The sequence below is a fragment of the Microtus pennsylvanicus genome, chromosome 14 (assembly GCF_037038515.1).
Source record: "Microtus pennsylvanicus isolate mMicPen1 chromosome 14, mMicPen1.hap1, whole genome shotgun sequence".
NCBI classification, from domain to species: Eukaryota; Metazoa; Chordata; class Mammalia; order Rodentia; family Cricetidae; genus Microtus; species Microtus pennsylvanicus.
Window position 1 is genome coordinate 46,352,883 of NC_134592.1, and position 24,748 is coordinate 46,377,630.

The window sequence follows — 24,748 nt, forward strand, 5'->3', positions numbered from 1 at the left end:
GTAGTTTTGCTGAGTTTGAAAGGCAAAATTCCCATTGTTCACATGACACCAACACACAATATTTTCAGTTATCTGACTGCCTCTAGTATTTGCATTCCATGATGACAAGTGAAGCTGACATATTTTTATTGAATGTTCAAGTATGCTTTTTCGGGTGGCCTCCAAATCTCTATCTATTTAACGTTAGGTTATTTGGTTTTATCTCATTGAATCTTATCATTTTCCCTCTGGATACAATACCTTGTTAGTTTTGTGACTGCAGATATGTTCTTTATTCTTAGCCTCCTTCAGTCTTTTAGCAATGTCGCTATATAAACAGACACTCTTACTTTTGATAAAGTCTATTTTAACAATATATTATTTTATGGTTAGTATTTTTATTTAATTTAACAATCTATCTAGCTCTTCCATAAGTGTTTTCTTAGGCTGTTACAAGAAATTGTCCAAAATCTCAGTCACTCTAAAGAACAGAAGGGATGAAGAGATTGCCAGTGCATTAAATGCTAGCTATATAGGCATGGAGACCTGAGCTCAGACACTGTTGCACATGAATGACTCTGGCTTTGGGGGTGAGGAACAGTGATGGATTCCTGAAGCTTTCTGGCCCCTAAGCCTAGTCAATCAGCAGACACTGGATTCTGTGGGAGATACCGTTTCAAAAACCAGAGGAAGTGGGAGATAGCCTTGAATGGATTGGCACAGGTGACAACTTCCTGAAGATAAAACCGGTATCAGGAGTACTAAGATTGACAATAAATTAGACCTCATGAAAGTGAAAAGCTTCTTTAAGGCAAAGGACACCAACAATAGGACTAAAGAACCAAACAACCCCACATCTGACAGAAGTCTGATCTCCAAAATAAATAAAAAAACTCAAGAAAGTAGACATCAAAACCCAAAATAATCCAATTAAAAACGGGATAGAGACTTAAACAGAATTTTCAACAGAGGGATCTCAAATGGCAAAGATACACTTAAAAAATGTTCAACATCATTAACCATCAGAGGTCATAGGGAAAAGAAACAACGTCAGAACAGATAATCAAAAGATACCTAAATAAAGACCACAAAAATCAACAAAATGACAGTAATTAATATAGACGCTTCAATAATAACTGAATATTAATGGCACCAATTACTCATTAAAAAACCCAGACTAATAGATTAGATCAGAAAACATCCATCCTTTTGGTGTCTCTAAAACCATGTCTAGTAATCAATGATAAACACCGTCTTAGGGCAAAGGGATAGGAAAATGTATTCCAAGAAAATGAAACTAAGAAACAAGCTATAATAATAATTCTAATATCTGACAAAAATAGACTAAAACCAAAGCTAGTCAGAAGGAAGGAGGATAATTTCATACTTCTCATAGGACAAAGGATATTAAAATTCTAGACATAAACACACAAAATCTGCGACAGATACTGAAGGCAATCTTAAGAAGCAAGTTTATAAAACGAAGTGCCTAGGTCAAAAACTTTGGGAAATTTTGAATTAATAATTCATTCATGCACCTGAAAAAAGTAACTAACAATACCCAAAGAAATTAAGTGGGCATGGATAATTAAAATTAGGACAGAAATATAAACAAACAAACCATATTACCTCTGCCACGAGGACCAGCCTCTAGCAGTGCAGGGCTGGATGGATTTCCATGGAGTCAGTGAACTAAGGCTTTTTTATCTGAGGGAGAAGGAAAAGATGTACACACACTCTCTTTATGGTGTCCTTCTGATTTTTTCTCTATTTTTTTCTATTTTTATTTTTTTCCTCTATATCTTTTCTGGCGTTTTCTTTCATTCTTGATGCTTTTCTTCTAACTCACCTTGTTTTTCCCCTTACAGCTTATATACCTCATCAAAATCTTTCAAACAATATAAAAATTACAATGTGGTTAGCTTCATCCCAGAGATACAGAGATGGTCCAATATATACAAATCAATAAACGTAATCAACCACATAGACTCAAGGACAGACGCTACGTGTTCATCTCTCTGTATTCACAGAAGTCCTTTGTGTGAATCTCCCAGAATCCAACATTCCTTTATGATAATATTACTATAGATTTGGGACATGGGGTACATTACCTCAACATAACACATGCAATATACAGATAATGCTTAAATGTTAAATGGAGAAAAACCCAAGAAATTTCCACTATAATCAGGAACAAGAGCTATTTGATAAAATCAGCTTGGTACTGGTTCATTGATCAATGAGCTTGTGTCTTACAGCTGATTTCTCTGTCTTCTGGCTGTTACATTCTTTCTACCCCTTCTACCAAAGTGTTCCCTGAGCCCTAGAGGAGATGGTATAAATGTCTTGTTTAGGGTTGAGAACTCACCTGTTGTTTATCACCAGGACTTTCGTATAGCCAGGAGTTTCTGTCCTGTATTAGAAGAAAAGCTCTGAATAAGGCTGAGGAGATGTTTGTCTCTGACTATAAACATAGATTTAGAAAGCAGATTGGCACTGTTAATTTAGCTAAATCACAGTGTTAAGCCACAAACTATGACCTCTTACGTCCTCTGCCATGGGTTTTCATGTGTTCTCTCTTGTGGAACCGTTCTAAGATCCAAACAGAGAGCAGCTGCTGACTCCCATTAGAGTAGTATTGTACAAGGGGGCACACTTTTGACTGGTAGGTTTGTATTGTGGATGTGATAATTAAACCAGTATATTTTTGTTGCCTCTTAATAGTGTGCATTTTCTGTAAACATATGTCTTGTATTTTATCAACTATTTTTCAGGCATTGTTTTTGTCATATTGTGGATTCTTTTCACCTTAATAGCAGTTTCTCATTTTCAATTTCATAATATTTAAATAAAATTAAGATGTATGTATTGACTTTGTTGTCAGGGATCATGGCTGAATAATAGTCAGCAGGGACATTTTATTCTTTCTTAATACAGGCCTGATGTTTCCGAATATGAATCCTGATGTGGGATTCTTCTTTGTATGCTATGAATATGTTTTATTACCATTGGTTAATAAAGAAGCTGCTTTGGCCTATGGCCATGCAAAATATAGATAGGCAGGAAAACAAAACTGAAGGCAGTGTGAAAAAAGGCAGAGTTAGGCAGGCACCATGTAGCTGCCAAAGGAGAAAGATGCTAGAACCTTACCTGTATGCCACAGCTCATGGAGATACACAGATTAGTAGAAATGGGTTAATTTAAGATATAAGAACTAGCTCGAAATGTGCCCAAGCCATCAGCCAAACAGTGTTGTAATTATATAGTTTTGTGTGATTATTCGGGTCTGGGTGGCCAGGAAACTAAAGGGCAATCTCCATTTACAGAATCCATTTATTTCTTTCCTGAAGTATCATTAGATGATGCTTCCTGCCTAATCTTGTCTCACTGAAATTTTTCTTTCTTTTTCCTAATATATTGTTGCTAAGATAGAGGTAGATGAATTTCATCACCATTTCAAAGGATGTTAGTGCTCCTTCTTCATTTGGAAGAGAGACTGCTTGATATTATATGAAAGTTATTTTCTTGAATATTTTGAGAATTCACCTTTGACTCTGAGATGCATTTTTTTTGGTATAGGAAAAGAAATTATTTTACAAATTTCAGTTCTGTTCCAATATTTGCATTTTCTGTTTCGTAAGATACGTTTTTCAAGGAGTTTGGCCATCCTACTTAACATTTTTTCAATTAATTAGCCTGTGGTTGTTTCAAAAACCTTATTACCAGCCTCCTAATAATTACATTTTCTGGAGTCTGGCCATGTGTTTAGTCCTGGTGTTTGTGATTTGTGTCTTCTGCCTTGCTCTGTGCATACTGTTGTTTATTAGACTTTAGAGTTTCCTGGTTGTTTACACACAGGTTCTTGATGTTTAATGAATATTCTTTTCTTTCTACATTTTGTCTGAAGTTGTTTTCATTTCCTAGTTGTTATTGTAGATTCATAATCTTTGCTGTTTCCAGTCTTCATCTCTTCTAATGCTTCTAAGACTATTCTCTCTTCTGCAAATAGATTGACTTTTATCTCAGTTTAATATTTTGTATTTCCATAGCTATTCAGATTAAAATTTTTTCTAACTTATTGTGATCTTCTGCATATGTAATCTGGAATGTTGGTAAGTTTTGTATTTAACATTTTGTTACATTTTTCTGACTTAAGTCCAACAATCAGAAGATATTATTTGCATAAATTCAGTCTTTTGGAATGTACTAAAGTTTCTTTTATGATGCAGCATATGTTTAATTTTTATGAAGATGTGGGATATGTAGAAACTTAAAAATTTATTTCAGAGATGTTGATTATTGCTTTAGTTTTGAAAAAAATTATAAATTCTGTTGGATGTTTAATTCTTCATTTTTCTTTAGTTTACTGCTACTGAAAGGGCCCTGTTTACAAATCTTTTAGGAGAATTACAGTGTTTTCAATTCTCATTTTTTCAGATTATCTTTATATAATTTGAGGGTACATTACTTGGTATACGTACACTGAAAATGTTCATATAATTGCAATAGGTTCCCCTATTTATCATCATGAAATTACTCTATATGTATCTAATAGAGATTCATTTTACTCTTAAGGTAGTTTTCATCAAATTAAATAATTCAATTGGACAATGCTGTATATATATATAATATATATATATATATATATATATATATATATTTACTTTTAGCATTTGTGTGTAGTTATATTGAAGGCATGTTTTTTATAAGGTGTATGCAGTTCCATTATATTTTGTCTATTTCCTCTCTGACAATTGATTTTGGTTATATGGTATCATTTCTTCAATTTAACATTAATATGCTTGCTCTTACATATTACTTTCATTTGCTCTACTTCTATTTCTAATTTCTTGCATTTAGTGGAACCAATTATTTATCTTTTCCACTTTTCTTCCTATTATGCTGTCCTTCCTCACAATTTTATGCAATGCCATCCTACATATCAAAGACAAATTATTGGGACACTTTAGGTCATGGGGCAGATTCGTGACCTATGGGGCCAACTGGGAAACTTTATTTATTACCCCCTTTCTTGTGTTGTTTCTATAGAGTAATGAAGATATATATATATATGAAAACATATATATGAAAACATATATGTATATATATATATATATACATAACATTATACAAACACCATCTTAATTTCCAATAGTCCTTTCTAAAACTGAATTACCCTGAATGTATATTTTTCATAAGCACGCTTTTCCAGGCACTCTACTTTTGCTTTGATTCTCAACTACCCCTTGGCAGCCTTCCTCTGCTATTAAAAAGACTCACATGATCTTTCTTCTCCTGATATTGATGTGATGTTGAGTGAATTTTTGCTTGTTTGTGCTTTCTTTAACCCATCTTTGTGAGGTTAGCCTTCACTGTCAATTGGCAGAGCTTCTAACCACTTGCTGGTTGGGTGTGTCTGTGAGGGCACTTTTCAGAGAGGAATTTCCTAGAGAGAGAAGATCCCGCCTGTGAACTGGGGCACAAAACTGAATGAAAAGAAGAAAGGAAAAATGCCCTGAGCACCAACATTCTCTTTTTCTTTGACCCCACTGGATGTTCCCCACTTCCTTGCGTTCTTACTGTTCTTACTTACCTCTTTGCAATGATGAGATGAATCTCCTCAAATCATGAACCCAAATCAAAGCTTTCCTTAAATTGCTTTTTTGATGTATTTTTTAATAGCTAGGAAAAAAGCATACCTTTATTTTTGAATTGTAGCCTTCCATAGTAAAAAATTCTAGATTGGCAGTTATTGCTTCAAGATACATTTTTACCATTGTCTGGGTTCTGCTTTTGTGGCTGTGTTAACTGTAGTCCTTGGAAAGTAACATACTCTTTATTTGTCATCTTGGAATATTTTCTATATTTCTTTGCATTGCTTCATATGTTTATTCTGCTTGGGGTTTATAGCATTTTTGAATCTGTGACTCAATGGTCTCAACATTTTTGAGAAACTTTCAAGAATTGACCTTCTAGCCACTACTCTCTTAGTTTTCCATTCAGACTGTCATTAGGTGTGTTAGACCTTCTGACCATTTCACACACTGAATACTTCTCAGGGCTTTTCCTTTTAAATTATTTTTGTTTTACTTTTATGTGTTTGTATGTTTTGCCTGCATGTATGTCTATGTACCACATGCATATAATACCCATGGAAGCCAGAATAGGATGTCTGATATCTCTGGAACTGGAGTTAGAGATGGTTGTGAGCCACCATTTAGGTGCTGGGAACCAAACCTAGGCCCTCTAGACAATCAGCCAGTTTTCTTAATCACTGAGATATCTCTTCTGCCCCCTTAGAGGTCTTCTATTAATGTCCTCATTTTGTCTTTTTTTTCCTTATAAGAACCCAAATCTCTATCTTCAATGTGTATATGATTATTAAACCAGAGCATTTAACTTTTGTACATTTTATCGTGAGTATAAACATCTGGTAATTGCCATAATTTTTGGTTGTCATCTGAAAATTTTCAATTTTGTCCTTTAATTTTACGAAAAATATTTTATATGATGTGGGAGAACACACACAGTCTATGGTCTGTCTGTGAACATCAGAGGGCAGCTTTTGTGAGCGGCATTTCCTTCCTTCAATCATGTGGATTCTGAGAATTAAACTCAGGTCTACGGGCTCCACAGCAAGCACCTTTACCCAGTGAGCCATCTCATGAGCCCTCATGAGGAAATTAATTACCATTGCTTTATATGTATTTATTTCATCCTTTGTTTTTCCTACCCGTTTCTTTCTGCTATTTATTTCCTACCATCCTCATTTTTGTCAATTCCACTGCCCATTTTTCATGTTTGTGTTGAAAGTACAAGCAGAGATACCGTGAGTGTCTAGAGAATGCTGTACTTTCTGATTTTCTCGGACACAGTAGAAACGGTCCACACTAGTTCAACCCATAATTGAAGACTTTGGAGCCCTCTGTAGTAACGGTGTGATTTCTCTTTGATCAAAGAGAAGTGGACTGGAGATTAACTTGGCTAACTATTCCTTTTCCAAAATGCTCTTTCCTTAAGATTCTTGATTTGGAAATTAGAATATACTTTCTTATATATGATTTAGGTGAAAAGTTTGATATACAGTTTTTATTTGTTTAAGTCTTTTATGTGAAGGTAATATGTTTGAAGTTTTGGTAATATCCCAGAATAAAGTTATCCTCAATTGTTTTTTTTTCCAGAGAATTTATAAATACTAAACCTCCAAGTAAAATTTCAAAAAGAACCAACTGTTCAAAGTCACTTTCGTTTTCTACAGAAAAGACAGTGAACTAAATAGAAAATCATGTCAACAATCTTACTGTGTGTCTTTAAACTGTTGTTTATGATTTTAATGAAGCAACATGCCTGAGAGCTTAGAATTTTTAAAAATAATAGATAGCTGTGTCAAAGGTAAAGAGATGGTAAGTTTCACCTTCCCCTTTCCCTCTGTGCAGGAGTAATTGAATACTGAATGTCCATGCTCAGGATGAACGGCATACATAAGAGATGCATGTGTGCATACTATTGCTTATAGTTGTTTCTCAGAGCTGGAGTTTTCCAAGTAAATGGCACATTTCCACAGTGTACCTGGATAAGAAAATAAAAGCTATGGCCCAGGAGAGCATCCCAGTATTCTATCCAGCAGAAATGTTAGTTTTTGAAAACTGTTAAGACCCTTAAAGAAATAAATATGACTTGCATATGTCATAGTAATTGGGTGTCACAAAATTAAAATTCTTTCAGTTTTCTCCCAAAGAATTCTTGGGAAGCCTCTGCATATTCCTTTCTAGCACCTTAATAGATGTTTTCAGGAAACAGAAAACTGGTTAGTTGGCCAGAGGCAATACAAATAATCTTTAAAGGCTATTCTCAAATAAAGTACAGAAGCGGGAGTTAGGCGTCCAATCTTCTACAGTCAATTTATAATATTTAATTATAGAATATTTATTTTGTGTCTCTCTGTGTGTGCATGCGTGTGAATGTTTTGCCTGCATATATGTATGTACATGATGTGAGTGCCTGATGCTAATGAAGGTCAGAAGAAAACACTGGATCCTCTGGTACTGGAGTTATAGATGGTTGTGCGCCACCATGGGTGCTTGGAATTGAACTCAGGTCCTCTGCAATAGTCACACATGCTCCAAATTGCTGAGCCATTTGTCCAGATCCTCTCACAGTCCATTTTAAAGAGAAATAAACCAATAATTTGTTAGAAGACACAAGTGATTTAAGGCCAGGATCTGGCTTAAATATAAAGGCAACTAGCTCAAAACTAGAGATTAGTGTCATAAAGAAAAACAGGGAATTTATATTGGGATTTTCCAGTTGTCTGAGAGCATGTAGTACTATTTAGAGTTAGAGAAATATTTATGGCAAATGCTTTATTTTAGGGTGAGCTAATGATGTAATTGATGGCATCAGTGATGAGAATAGGAGGTAGAAACTGCTCTGACAACTTTTAGGGCAGGGATCCTGAAAGCATTGCAGCTTTGGCCAGAGCTGGAAATGTCTTTGGTTCTGTTCTAGCCTGAAGCCAGGGAGGTAAGAAGCAGGTTCTAATTTCTTATTTTTTTCTTTTTCTAAACGACAACTCTTGCCTGTCCCCAGTCTAGAGACCATTCCTTCTGGTGAACAGATTTGAAATTTGATATTGAATTTTTTATTATGGAAATGGATTGTTTCCATTTTCCAATTTAAATTTACTTCCTAAATAATTTGAAGGTCTCTAAGGGAAACAGTAGGTAGCTAGACAGGGATTTTAGCCTTGGAAGCTGCTGAGGATGGTCCCTTCCTTACAGTCAATTTAAGCCCCTATTTCAATTTCCCTGGGAATAGAAAAATAAACATTATCTTTGTAATTCCTTAGGTCTCTTGTTCAAAGGAGTGGGATGCTTTTGGCCTTGGGTGGACACAGAACATTCTGCTCTGCTCCAAATATTAGACAATGCATGCTACTGCACTCTCTCTTAATCCTCTTTACAATTGGGCCTGTCAATCACCTGAGCTGGAATCTTCCCCTTTTCTTAAATCTAATTCACTTGAAGACATGTTTAGGGAGATGGGAGGAATAATTATCTCCTTAATGAGATGATTTGTGTCTCCATCCTAGAAAACTCACGGTTAGGGAAATCCCATACAGAGAACCTTGGCTATGTTCCCTGCCCGCTTTCCTGAATTATCCAGAAGAAGGAAACTTCTTCTTTTCCTTATTTTCTCTGTTTGTCTTTAAGATACCTGCAAAAGCACAGACGTGCTATTCCTGAAGGTCTGGGTGTCCTCACTATTTCTCTGGAGCTGTCTTCCCTTCTTCCTTCTGCCATGTAGTTGCTTGATGACTTGTTTTGCTGAGCCTGCCTGCTTTTTTGGACCCCGGCTTAAAGCACTGCTTTCTGCCTGCCCATTATCCTGTTCCCTCCTGGGACAACTGCAAGGATTTACAGCTTGCATGCCATGTTTTTATTTTGTTGCTTTATTTGTTTTTTCTTCTCCTCAAACTTCAGTAAAATTGTCCCCATCCTCCTTCTGACTCCATTTCTACATTCTTTTATTGAGATTAAAGTAATTAGAAAGGGAACCTCCGTTTCCCCAGTACCATTATCCTATGCCTAAGATAGACTGCCAGACTATGTTTTTTTTTAATGGTTTTATCTGGAAATATGTTTTAGACATGTGGATTTTACTTAAGTCAAGATCCTTTTTTTAATCCATTTTCTAAACCCCGTGTTTCCCAGACTCAACACCAAAGCATAGGAAATTCTCGGCTGTAGAAATTCTTTTAAGCAGTCTCTCCTGGATGTGTTTGTTGCGATTCCTTTAGAGCCATCTAAGCCTTTAGTACTTGAGATATTATCTGTAATGACTAATAAAGCGGAGCAAAACCACTGGACCAGATAAATCTGGCTTATTTCAGGTCGGAATAGTGTTCTCTGTAGTTCTGATTAGTTATAATTTTTATCAGGTTAAGTCGAACAGACCAGCCTTTTTCCTGTGAACCATTTTCTGCATGTGGGTCAAAAGCTTGCACATCAAAGTTACCTCTAATGCAGAGTTAAAATGCCTGACTTGTACAAAAAGTACTCATGCATGCAGTCATTAGGAAAGATGATGGCAATTAGCCCAGCTGGTGTCAAGAGGGCCATAGTTATGGTCAGTACAAGAGGCATTGATTTTAGACAGCTGCATCAAAAATGTATAAAATATTGCAGATGGCATGGACCAATACCCACCCGTGAGCAGGTGGAAACAATTAAGCCAGTATATAGAAACTCTACTTCTAACAGATTAGCTTAAACGCGGGACACAGAGGAGTGGCAACAAACTTTTAAATTTCCTCATAGGGGTTGACAGAGACTCTATTTGCCAAGAATTGCAAGCTGTAGACTTTCTGAAGGCGAGGGTTTTGTGCTTTCTAAAAGCATGGCCTCTGACAAAATACCTGGGTATGTTTATATTTGTTTTGTTAGCTGAAATTAATGTTTGATAGTCTTATAAGAATGGCTCATTTTTTAAATCTCTTTACCCAAATGCAGTCTACAAGCCCGTTCTGCTCCCCTGCCCAATCAGGTGTGATGCAAAGGCTGACTATTTCTCAGAGCAGACACCAGCGACATAAACCTGGGTGAAGCCACACTGTTCTTTTCTGTGTCATCTTCCTTCTTCCATCCCTGTGCCCGATTTTCAGCAGCCTGTCCAGCATTCAGCATCCCACATAATTCTGAGTTCACCAGATTGGTCTCTGCCCAGAAGTATAAGTATTTTCGGTACCATATGTGGGAAACCCAACATGTTGACCAGAGCACACAGGATTAGAACTGAGACCTGTCTCCCATAATTTTATCCTCTTGCATCTGTTTTAGCCCCACTAACTTTGATGGAATGTTTCAAATACCTTATGATTGAGATTTTAGAGTTTTTTTTCTCTACTTCAGAGATACTTTTCCACACAACTCTGCAAAATAAGTAAATCCTGGTTCTAGTTGATGCCATCGAGACAGATTTTATTCAATAATATTGATGATGAGGGAAGGTATTGAACTGAGCCAAACTCTACTGAAACAAAGTGCAGACATTCTTAATGCAACTAGAGAGAAGTCAGGTTTAACAGGGTCCAGCATGCCAACTAGTCGCCTGATTGTGTTCACTGGAGCTTGTCTGGAAACAGACTTCATGTATCTTCATAAGAGGCCACGGTGCAAGGTAAGTGCCTTCTAGACTAAGTCCTTTGCCCCAGGGATGGAGAACAAAAGAAAGAGGTAAAGCAAGGCATCTCCTTTAATGCATTTATTTCAGAGAGCTCTCAGGTCTCTAGAGTCAGTTATAAGTGGAAGACTCAAACCTTAAGAAACTGGATTAAGGTTTGGGATTTGTTAAATTTCTAAAGTCCTCTGAGAAGTTTATAGACTGCCTATCTGTCCATCATCAGCTTTTGGGTGGAATAAACTTTCCACATAGCTCTGGACTGGCTTTTCAGACAGGAACCTGTAGAGGATCAAATGGCTGTATAAGGATGTGGTGATGGGTGGTTGGAAACAACATTCAAGTTTTTTTTCCTCCCTCCCTCCCTCCCTCCCTCCCTCCCTCCCTCCCTCCCTCCCTCCCTCCCTCCCTTTCTTCCTTCCTCCCTCTCTCTTTCCCTTCCTCTTTCCCTCCCTCTCTCCCTGTGTATGGGGCATAAAAATAGTTATGAATACTAATTATTATACAGGAATAAAAGAGTAACATAATTTGATTAAATGTACAATGGGATGAGGTAAATGAAAATTGAGCAATAATCTTTTTGGAAAAAAATTACGTTAAGGAAATTAATACAAGAGCTAAATTATTAGAGTCCTGAAGAAAGATAGTAGAAACCTTTGAATATATTTTCAATATAGTTTGATATTTTCCAAATTGTTATATTTATGATTTAGTTATAATTTGATGTTGTAATTATGATTGTGTTAAGTGTGGTGTTAGACCTCAGTTTCACCCTCTGTGAAGTTTCCCCTCTCCTATATTGCAAGGACCTAACATGTCAGCCAAAACAAAAGCATGCAAAGATTTCTATTACATGTGAGAGTTAATCATTACATCTTTCTTTCCTATTCACACATAAACTGTATTACTGCTATGAGCACACAAAATTACAAAAAGGGAATCCATTCATGACCTCAATTCTTACTATATTCTTCTTTGGTTAACTTGCATATTTTAGTGAGAAAGTATTATTTAAACTACACTATAATGTATCTTATTATATTTGTGTCTCCACTCCTCTAGTCTACCTGCAACTCCTGTTGGAAGGAAAATATTCATATGCACTCAATAATTTAACATTAAATCCAAACTCAAAAAATTATTGTACACATGTGTCTATAATGAATCAGAGAGCTGCCGTTGTAAACATATTTATAGACAGAGATTTACAAGCTCATACATTTTATAGAGCTTTCTTTTCATGGATTGTATTATATTATATCACTAAAGTATTGTTAATGGAATCTTATATCTGAGAAATGGAAATAATAATTAGATGAAATGGAATGCCATGATTGTTGTTCCTGAAATGGAATTCTGTTTCCATTGCAGGCTCCTCAAAATGCAGTACTATGTCTCAAATTTTTATCTTAGACAATGAGGTACATATTAATCTGAGTACGGCTGTCTATAGCAATCAAGTAGGATAAACTTTTAAAAACATTTAAAATAGATAAAAGTTCCTACTAGTCATTTAACATAGCATACTGCACTATTTATTTTCTCAATGCTCATGAGAAAATATTAATGACATATAGTGCTACTTCATTCTGATATAGGTCATTAAGCCACTCTTACTCATTTAAATAATGCCACAGTTGCTTCCACTCATTGAATTTCAATCATAAACTTTGCTCAAACAACATAATTGATCATTAATGTTCTCATTCGCTCCAGGCTCACTGTAGACTATTTTCTTAAGAGTGTAAAATCATTACCAGGGAGTGAGAGGCTAATCTCTTCTGTATTACACTTGGTCACCCATGAGGGATGTGTTTTCAATCTAAAAAGAGAAAGGTGGAGGGGGCACGGGGAGGCAGAGCAAAGAACAAGCAAACCTAATGACTTTAAAAGTTGGATTTTAGAAATAGATTTTCACCAGGACTGCAACATTATTCATACTTCAATATATAGACTTGGGGAGTTACTTTATCCATTTCTGTATTCAAAAGGAATATGAAATAATGGCCAACTTATCTGAAATGCTTTGCTTTCTTCCCAAGAAAGAGAATCCTGGTCTATTTTAAAAATGTAAGGTTTCAAAATAATTAGATTTTTTTCTGGTCTCTAGAATAAAACTGTTTATGCATCATTATCAATCTAGTTATGCTGAAGCTGGTTGGTACTGCTATAAAACAAAACAAAAATGCTACTCCTCATCTACCCAAAGACCTTCTGAACTTCATTGTCTTGTGGTTTTTAAGAACTCAGATTCTGTGCATAAACCCAACATACAATCTTTAAAAATGTTAATACTGTCTTTTCTGAAACCAAATAGGTTTCAAATATTACAATTTTGATACATTACTAATATATATCTTCAATTCACAGATTTCCAATTTTTTTGCTCCACGTGTGAAAGAATCTAAGTCTATTTTGAACAGATCCTTTACTTGGCTCAAACTGCATTATCTTCACCCCGTCTTTGGACATGATGTTAAGAAAATATCTGCATTCTTGATTCTGGTTACCATGCCTTTCCTTAGCCAACTTCTTTATGATCAGTTACCCTAAACTTATGTGCTTTCTTTTCCATTTATATCAAAAACATGAGAAATGTCATTTACTCTTAATATTCTTCTTGGTTCTTAAGATTGTCTCCTTAGCACAAATTTTGTAGGAGTAAAATTTTATTAGGTTGAAGTGTGTTAATGTTTTCAAGACCTTTGGATGCATTCAAAAGAATGAATGCTAATGGTAGAGCCAGGAATGGTGTTAAGAGTGTAAGTGTTCCTGTTTCTAACCTACATGTTACCAAAATCATAAAATAGGAATAATGTCCATAAAAGTAAACTAAACCAAATCAAACCACACTGCTTGAGTTTTATCTTGCACAGAAATGACCCAATGCAACAAATGACCCAAAGCTATCTGTTTAGCGATTTGGGATCAAGTATAATATATTATACATATGCATTTATCTCTTTATTTTCTGAAATCTTAGACAATTAAATGAAATAACATACTATAAACCCGCAAAATGTCAGCTAAATAATGGTTCATATATTTCAGAAATTAGAAAGTCAGATGAGATATAAGAGGAATACGAAAAGCTATTTAGGAATTTTTTTCCGGAAAAGTGTTTCATTTGGGCATCGGGGAGGCAGGACTGAAGTTTCACACCGAGTGAAGTTTTGAGTCACTTGGGAGTGTCTGCAGGAGCCTTTGACTCTGGGATTCTTTCTTTATCTGTGCAGCCAAACTGCTACTTCTACCGGTCCTGACAGCAGGGCAAAGCTTGATTTGTGGAGTCCCTGAATTCATGATGCCTTATGCAAAGGTAGCCAAGGCCCGACAGGAGAGCGAGAGAGCCTTGACATTAAAAAGAGCCAAGAAATGGAGATCTAAATCCTCTCCACATACACTACAAATACATTAATGCTATAAACTGATAACTAAAGAGCTAGAAGTATAAACCTGATCTATAACCAAATAGTCACTGGAAAAAATATTTAAAACAGTTAGAAGAGAGAAATCTGGGCAGTGAGAGGTGAGGAGGAGGCTAGTTGTCTTTCATTTTCATTATACCTTTGAAGGATATATGGTTGGTGTTTTTTTTTGAGTGAAGGGGTTAAAATATGCACATAAAATAAAGCAGGGCCATAAAGGGTACTGGCCTGAATGGACAGGATGGAAATTGGAGCCCTGCAGAGAGCTCCTAATTTTGGTGTCTGTTGTCAAGCAAGAGGCACAGCCTAGAAACATTGTCTTCCTGGGCTGTTGAAACCTTCCAGGAGGCAGAGAAAGGGTGAGATATGACTTTTGCAAGAAGTGGGTCTTTAATTTCATGGTCTTTCCAAATAGTAGTCAATGAGTTAATCACATGAGACCACAGAACACAACTGTATAGTGCTGAAAGTCATTGCAACAGCCCCTAGAAATAAGAACAAAGTGATCCCTGGATGGGCCAGTCCATCTTGGGTCCACAGCTCCACCAGCCTTTTAAACATTGCTCATATTCTTCTGCAGGATGCCTCATTTTTAGCCTCAGTATTAGCAAACATTTCTCTGACAACTTTGAGACTTCAACATGCCCCCTTTCCCTAGCCCTTCTCCTTATTTACACATGCTTTTATCCTGATGCCATCTTAGTAGGATGCAGGTCTCATTTCCAGAGCAACCAGGAATGGAGTGTGTGCACAGAGGCTTTTGTGACTTTGATCTTTCATTCTCATAATGCCCTGGAAGCTATTTTCTGACGAGCTGATGAGAATACTAATCACCCTGGCCTTCGGCCTAGTTACTCTCTTATTTTTCTCTCTCTGTCCAAGTTCAGACAGACTCTCACCATTTTCCCCAAAGTTTTCTAATATAACCCATTCTTGTTCCACTGGGATACTCTTCTGAACTTCTTTTCTTATCAAGTAGACTCAACTATGCATTATGCATTTCACTGTAGTGTTTAAAAATGAAGCAATGTATGTAAAATTCAAGCTGTACAAACCAGAAATGCGTCTCCAGCAGCATTCTGCACTTGAGTATGTGAAGAACTCACCTATGAGGTTTATTAAAAGAAATGGTGCCTGCTCCTTTTATTGATGTATGTTCAGTAGTTCTCAAGTGGGGCCTGAAGCGTCTATATTGGAACAAATATTGAGAAGCAAAGGGATTGGCAACCATGCTTTGAAAAACATTAATTTGAATATGATTTTTTCACTTGTTTGTCAGATTTGGAATTTTCCTATTTAGGAAACATGAGTATCTGGAAATACATAATTTATCTAGTAAGACTATGTGGGGGATGGCATTCCCAAAGCCACAAGGGAAGGGAGAAATAAACACTTAAGAGTACAAGTAATTTAAGTATAAGTTCATATTGAGAGGAAAATAACATTATCAGGAAACCCATAAAAACCCTTCCAAAGTGAAGAGTAAAATAAGAATTATATGACATTTACCAATCAAGTTAATATTTACCTAACAAATGAAATACGTTCTTAAAAGAGAAACAAACATAATGGACTCAGTGATAATCTTCATTTTTACAGAAGTGATGACTTGCAAGAAAATTCCTGGGGTGCTAATTGAAGCTGAAATAATTTAAAAGATACAAAATAGGAAGAATGCATAATGTAAGTTAATTTTAATGATTAAGGATAATTTAACATGCTGCTACTAATTGTGATGTTTGCTATGCCTGGTTGAACAGAGAATGTTTCTCCATGATTCTCTTCTTGTCTTGAAATATCTTAACCCTCTTTACAAGCCAGTGAACTTGGGGTTGGAGATGTGCTCAGCAGTTAGCACCATCATACTGCTCTTGCAGAGGGCCCAAGTTTGGAGTTTGGTTGGTTCTTAGCACTTATGCGTGCTATTTCCAAGCACCTTGACTCCCAGTCCAAAGGCTCTCATACCCTCATGGGGACTCTGCAGGTACCCTACACACACACACACACACACACACACACACTGCTCTCATACTCACAGGCACATTATTCAAAGAAATCTCTTAAAATGAAGATAGTGAGATTATCTGACTAAATTTATAATTCTTCTAATCATGTCTGCTTCTTTGGTTGACATTTTAGCCTCATGTTTTAGCTTCGTCTATGAGGCAGTAGGGCAAGAGGCAGTGTGATATGGTGGTTGTCTGCTGCAGAACACTCTTCATTTGTCATAGGACTCAAAAACCTCAGTGGTCTAAACACGGAGGTCAGAAGGCAGCTTTACATATTGTTTCTGAAACTCTCTCAGTTTGGTCTACAAACTAAGATGCTGAGACTAGCACCACGGAAATAATTAATTGACAGAGTTCTGATCTTATCGCTCCGTTTCCTATACAAAATAAGCAATCTGATGAGAGGGTATGGTCTTACAAGACTCTGTCTCTGTTGGATGAAGAACCATCCACTGGAGCAAAAGAGAAAATATTGTTGTCTATCAGAGAAGATCCAAAGAATGTTTTCTCAAGACCTTTGGCCTGTAGTCCGCTCTTAGGAGAGTGTCTGAAGCATGCGCTCTCTTTCTTCCTTACTCTGAAACTGGGCTGTGAATCTCAGGTCTACAGCATCAGAGAGCACCTTGGCAGAGCTCATGTAGAGATTCAATTTGTATTATCTTCAGAGCAGAAGATTCTAGTTCACCTAAATCTTGCAATAAAAGAGCCGAGATTCAAACAGCTGCTGTAATAATGGAGTCAGGGGCCTGTTGCTGTTATTCCTTGTCTAGGGTCAAATAGGTGCTCATCAGCTGTCCTGGAAGCTTCAAGTCCCTGCTTTGTGAGGTCTGAAGATGACCCCTTACAAAGCGCTGTGCATGTAAGAAGGGATTAATCTTTGAGGTACTCGAACTAATTTTACCTCTTCAATTTAGTTTTCATTATCTGTAAGACAGGACTTGTAGCGTAACTGCTCAGAATTTTCTCTCGTGTGCTCGAGTTTGAAAGGGAGACAGAGCTGAACCCAGGCTGACATCCCCTTGAGGATGAAATCGACAGGGAGACAGAACTGAACCCAGACTGGTGTCCCCATGCCCCTCTGGCAGAGTACGTTCTGCTGCTTTCTTATGCTTCTCTACTTTATCCCTTAACATATTTAAAACAATCTTGTATTGAGTTCACAAAGAAATAAAACAGTAATGTTTTAAAATATATGATACCCAATAATGTGTTTAGCTGGCTTGATAAAAAACTGTGAGTCTGGGCAAGACCATCTCCATGAATAGAAACCATGCTGCCAGCCCATACCTTTTGCTCTCAGGAAGAGGTTTTCCTTCATTATGAATTACTGTTTGAGACTCCCCCAGCATACAGAATTGCTGAAGAAATATTTCAGAATGTGCCTTCTCAGTGTCACGGATTGTGCTGCTACAAGACAATGCAGAGCCTGGGAGAGTCATGCTGCCTTGTAAGTCAGCTCACGGAAGCGGCTTCTCTTTCAAAGGAACCACCTGGAGGCCTAGACCTTTCATGGTCAAGTTTCGCATCTTGTAGAAAAATCCCTTAAGGGATTTTTAAATATAACTTTAAAAAATGTGTTTAGATATAGTGAAGTATGTTGTGTTGGCTGTGCAGCTCACAACTGCTTTACATATGTAGTTACTTTTACAGCCACACTGAAGAAAAGATATGGGACATTGCCATCATGCCATGAAAAGCTCTCACACCCAAGAGGGCTAACCTTTGCTCACATTCTATTGCTACAGAGTAGATAGTCTGCTCTTAAACCTCATGCTGGATGCAGCTCTGCTCATTCTTTTGGACTCAGTATTTCTGAGATTTAACCATTTCTTTTGAAGATCAAAAGTGTATTCCTCTACTGTTGTTTTACAGTCTAGTGACTGCACATAGTTTGATTCTCTTGCTTTTTTTGTTTTGTGGGCATGCTTCAGATTTTTTTTTCTGTTTTGAGGCCACCATAGCTAAAGCTGCTCTGACTGTAGTAGGAACTGCGGGTTGCATTCTGCCACCCAGCTCCCGCCACCGGCTAGCTTTCCCCGAAATAAAACACACAAATTGTATTCTTTTAAACACTGCTTGGCCCATTATATCTAGCCTCTTCTCAGCTAACTCTCGCACCTGGACTAGCCCATTTCTAATAAAGTGTGTAGCACCGAGGTGCGCTTACTGGGAAGATCTAGCCTATGTCCATCCTGGGCCGGAGCTTGATCACATCTGCCTCAGAGAGCAGAGCTATCGCATCTGCCCGGGAGAGGGGAGCATGGCGTCTCTGAGCTCACTTCCTCTTCCTCCCAGCATTCTGTTCTGTTTACTCCACCCACCTATGTTCTAACCAATAAAATGGGCCAAGGCAGTTTCTTTATTTTTTAACCAATGACCTTCTTCCATCACTCTGACCATTCTTACATCAGTGTTTCTGCAGACATTTGCTCTGAGGCAAATTAGTGTTACGTGATAAGCTTATGAACAACTATTTAAAGAAAGAGTCTGTCTTTCTTTTCCCAAACTGATCATCCTCTTCATAGACATTCATGTATGCACACCTGGTAGCTTCACATCTTTGAGATTTGTGTCTTTTTATCTTATTGTGTTTTGGTAAGCATGTCTCCAGTTTGTTGTCAGTTTTATACTCCCTCACAAGAATGTTCCATACTTTTTGGGTGATTATTGGACATTTAGAAGTTCACTTTTGTGCAATGCAATTCCAGATACCTTTTCTCGTTTTCTTTTAGGGTTGCTTATTTATGATGGAGACACTGGGGACAGTTTATGCAATACAATATGTGTGCCCATTCTCAAACATGTAAGTTGAAAACATCCTTGACCCGTGTGTATTCGTCTGTGCTTGGAGTTCTGGTGTGAAGACATCAGTTTAATAAGGTCCAGCCTGCACAGCAGTACATTGGTTTATTGCCCTCATCATTGGTTTATGAAATCTTTGCCCTCTTCTATGTTCTGAAAGTATGGTCTGTGGTCAATTTGGTTATTCTCCTTCATGGAAGCTTGAATGTTTTCTTTCCCTTGCAGCTTTTAATATTCGTTCTTTGTTTTGTAAAATTAGTGCCTTGATTATGATGTGCCGAAAGGAATTTTTCTTTTATCCTGTCTTTTTGCACCTTATTAGGCATTTCCTTTTTTGTTTAGGGAAATTTTTGAAAGTGATTTTGTTGAAAATATTTGAAGTTCATTCAATCTGAGTTTCTTCTCCTCCTATTCCTATAACACTAACTTAATAGGAATTATATTATATTATCACTTAATAGGAATAGGAGGAGAAGAAACTCCTATTAAAACCTACATGGTGGTGTTGCTAGGGCAAATATGGCCCTGCATGCTTGCACTACCCAGTCCAACATTGCAGAAGTCCATTCACTGCCTCTGACACTGCCGGGTGGAAGCAGTCCTTACCACCTCAGCTCTGATAACCAGTTGGCCCATGCTGCCACCAAGTAACTTGCAGCATGATGCCCACAATCCCCAATAAATGATTGGCTTCCAGATTTTATGCTGGCAGCATGGACCAGAAAGCCACTGTTTCAAAACCATGTGGCTTTTTTTCTGCTACCACTGAATCAGGAAAACCTCTCTTAAGGGAGCTGTTGCATGCTGCCAGCTGGGAAAAAAAACATATGGCTAAACTTTGTTTTTCTGTGTCTAGAATTCCTTTCTAAGCTTTCTCAGTTTTTACATGGTTGTATTCAGCCCCACATTGGATGTCAATTTGTTGTAGGAGGCTGCTTATTTGTTCCTGGCTACTCAGCCCCAAAATAGTGACACGGAATCTATATTAATTAAAATCACTGCTTGGTCCATTAGCTCTAGCTTCTTATTGGCTAATTAGAATCCCACATCAGGAAAGTAATAGTCATCACTCCAGAGTTCGCTGCTGCAGGTCCTACATGTGGCTCTAGGCAGCAGCCCAGTCCTGGATGTCTGTATGGCTCCAGATGGCCATATAGGCACCCCAGATCAGCATGGACCCTACAGCAATATGATTCTCAGACATCAGCATAGTCCTAGGTAGCTGACCAAAACCTGGACAGCCTATAGCTGTGATAAAGTATCCTAACAAAAGTAACTGAAATGATTTATTGGGCTCTAATTCATTCTAATTTGTATTATGCCAGTGATGTCACTGTTCCCAAGAGCTGAGGCTTCTGGTCACATCACAACAGCTATGTAAATGCAGAGGGGGATACATGCTTGGCTTGTTCTCACTTTTTCCATTTTATATAATCCAGGACCCCAGACTAAGCCATGGTGCCCACCACTAGATTTAGTGCTTTCACTCTAACTAACCCAATCAAGACAATCTCTCATAGCCACATGCAGAGTCCTGTTGCCTGGGTGATTCTAGAACTCATCAAGTTGACAACTATGATTAACTACAACACTTACTTTATGTTTTATTTGAAGTATATGGCATTATTTCTGAATTTCTAAAAAAATTAAGTGAAACATTGTGGTGGTTTGAAAGAAAATGATTCCTAAAGGGAACAGCACTATTAGGAGGTGTGGCTTTGTTTGAGTAAGTGTGGCCTTGTTGGAGGAAGTGTTGGAGTGGGTAGGCTTTGAGGTCTCTTGTCACAGGGTTCATTCAGTGTGACAGCCAGTCAACTTCTTGCTGTCTTCTGGTTCAAGATGCAGCTAGAATCTTGTCTGCCTGCAGGTTACCATGCTCCCCATTATGATGATAATGGACTGAACTTCTGAAACTGTAAACTAGCACCTCAATTAAATGTTTTTTTTAAAATATAAGTTGCTATGGTATTGCTATCTTTCTATAATAATAAAAGGTTAACTAAGGCAAACACAAGTATATCATGAAACAGAAAGAACAATATATACATTTTCAGCATATTTGGCAGATCAAATATGCTAGTGTAATTACTGTTAATATTATAAGCCTTTAGATGAGTATGTAACTGGTAACTCATTTATTTGCTTATTTATTTTCAACAAAGGAACAACAGGATATAATCGTGTTGGCCATTAGGAAGTCATTTTGTAATTCTTCTTTGGGGTAGGTGTTTGCTAATTCAATTAGAAAAATAAAACTATCTATGGTAAGAGTTAAGTTCCCATACTTGAACACTTGGATAGTGAGGTCTTTACATATTTGTACTTTATAGAAAGTAGATAGGAAACAGAATTATGGCTTCCCCGTGAAACCTTATTTGAGTGTGTGTGTATGTGTGTGTATATGTATGTAGGGATGGATGGATGAAGGGAGGCATGCGCTTGTTCATTCCTGGCTGCCCAGATGCAAAATAATCACACAGAAACCATATTAGTTACAATGCTCTTGGTCAATCACTTAAGTATATTGCTAGCTAGCTCTTATATCTTAAATTAACCCATTTCCATTAATCTGTGTATTGCCACATGGCTGTGGCCTAATTACAAGGTTTCCAGGCATCTGTCTCCTTCAGCAGCTACATGTTGTCTTTCTGACTCCTCCTACTTTCTCTCAGCGTTCAGTTTTGTTTTTCTGCCTAGCTCTATTTTGCCTTGCCATAGGAACAAAGCAGCTTTTCTCATTAACCAATGATAATAAAACATATTCACAGCATACAGAGGGAAATCTCACATCCTCTCCCTTTTCTATCTAAACAAAAAGAAAGGTATTAATATAGTAAGATTACATACAATAAAAGAGTTATTAAACAAGAATTTTAGTTATAATATTTAGTACATTTATATTTGGCAAATTAAGGAAAATACTCTAACATCTATCCTATCTTTGTGAGTCTAAAGGTTTATATCAAATTATCTTTTATCATAATTATGGAAAACTTTAATTATCTATTCTTCAACTCCATTGAAACCCCAGAAAAATATATTCTCTAAGTAATCAGAAAGCGCATTGTAAGCAACTCTAGAATTGACAGAGAAATCTCACTGCCTGGACAGTCACCCAGAGTTCTTCTGTATTGTTGGAGCCTCCATCTTCAGCCTACAGGCCCATAGTATTTGGCAGTTTTCCATGAAGCAGGAAATTTGAAGAGCTCTTATTCCTTGTGCTGACAAAGTTCATCAATTGCTTTCTTCTGTGTCCTGGAAGATGGTTTATTATATCTGATAAAAATATTAAGAAAAATGTAATTGACTTTCTATGTTCTCCACTTAATCTTATTTTAAAAATAAAATTAGTACTTATTAAGATTACATGTATTTCCATAAGAAGCAAAACCTTTATTTTATATCTATTTCTAAATAAATTTATAATTTACTGTGTTGTATTATATTTACATGTACATATGAATGGTTTATATTTAGTTTTTTCATATTGAAAATATATAAAACTATATTTATTTTCTATAATTCCATTTTCTCTATGATAATCTCAAGCTCTATCTATAGTTTTATTCAGCTTTTATCCTTGGATAGATACATGTTTCTTACTGTACTGTATGGAGTACAGTAAGACGAATTAAATGCTCCCTCTGGTTCAGCAGAGTTCTCAGCGGGTCATGGAAATCTAGATCATTCTTAATATGAAACATCTGCTTTGAAGTTGGCTGAATTTTGAGAGCAAATTCACTTCTATTAGATGGAAACTAATGGGGAGACTGAATAAGGCAAAGCATATTTCCTCGGAGAACAAGACAAAACAGCATGATAAGTTTCAAAAGAGGATTATGTTAATAGAGCCCAGGGGTTCTTAAACTTAAAAGTTCCAGAAGTTTGATTTTTATTTTTTATCTTAAAACAAATGAGTTTCATTCTATCCAACAAGAAATAAGAAAAAGTTTTTCTAAACAGATGAAATATAATCCATTGTTTTGTCAAGAAACAATGTCAGGAAAAGTCAGGAAAATTTAAAGATTCAGAAAAGTTAAGCGATCAATAATAGGAGTGTAAAAGTTGGTTCATTCTATTCAATATTTTTTCTAGTTTTATTAATGACAGAACTATTTTATACACTGCTGACTATTCCTATTATGTGGAAAAGCCTTGTTTATAACTGTGTAGAACCAAGTCACTTCTAACTTTCATCTTTTTCTTTTTTAATTGAGTTCTTCTTTTTCAACCTTTTGTGGAATTTTCTTTTTCTCATTCCACAACCTAGACTCAAAAACTGATGGTACCCAGCTGTCCCTGGTCATTCATATTGCTATCGTCATCTTCAGGGAGTTCACTGCTGAACTACAAGTATGACTTAAGAACTAATAATTCCAAGATGAGTCTGTAAAATACACCTTGGGATACACAAACACACATATAATACACACACACACACACACATACACACATTTATGTGGAAACTTTCCTCCTGGGTGTCTCTAAGGAACTGTTGGAGGAGGCTGCTAGTTTGCTCCTGGCCACTTAGCCTCGAAATAATCACACAGAAACTGTATTAATTAAATCACCACTTGGCCCATTAGCTCTGGCTTCTTAATGGCTAACTCTTACATATTAATTTAACCCATTTATATTAATCTGTGTATCACCACGTGGCTATGGAATACTGGCTAAAATTCTGGCATCTGTCCCCAGTAGGGATACATGGCTTCTCTCTAACTCTGTCTCTTTTCTGCCAGCATTCTGTTTAGTTTTTCCTGCCTTTCTCTGTTTCCCTATAGCTCTGCTATAGGCCCAAAGCAGTTTCTTTATTAACCAAATGATATTCACAGCATAAAGAGGTTATTCCCACATCAAGGAACATTAACTTTAAGTGACTGACTATATTCTTTTTTTTTTTTTGCAAACCTTACCATATTTTTTTAAATCTTATTTCAAATTTTCTGAGCTAAGAAAGAATATTACATCCACACAATTTCCCTGGCTACAAAGCTGGAAACTAGGGTATCATCCTCAATAGCTGATATCTTTCTTCAGCAGATCACCATGTAATGGATGACTATTCATTTTTAATAAATGACCTTTTTAACTCTTCTTATTTTTATCATCATATTGTTTCTCAAAAAGCTGGTTTAAGATAATCTTCCCACTATGTAGAAGGAGGCTGCTTACTTGTTCCCAGCAGTCGAGACCCAAAATGATCACTCAGAGACTGTATTATTTGAATCAATGCTTGACCAATCTCTTATATCTTAAATTAACGCATTTCTATTAGTTTATATTGTACCATGAGGCTCATGGCCTAACAACAAGCTTCAAGCTGGCAGCTCGAGTCTGTCCTCTCTGGTG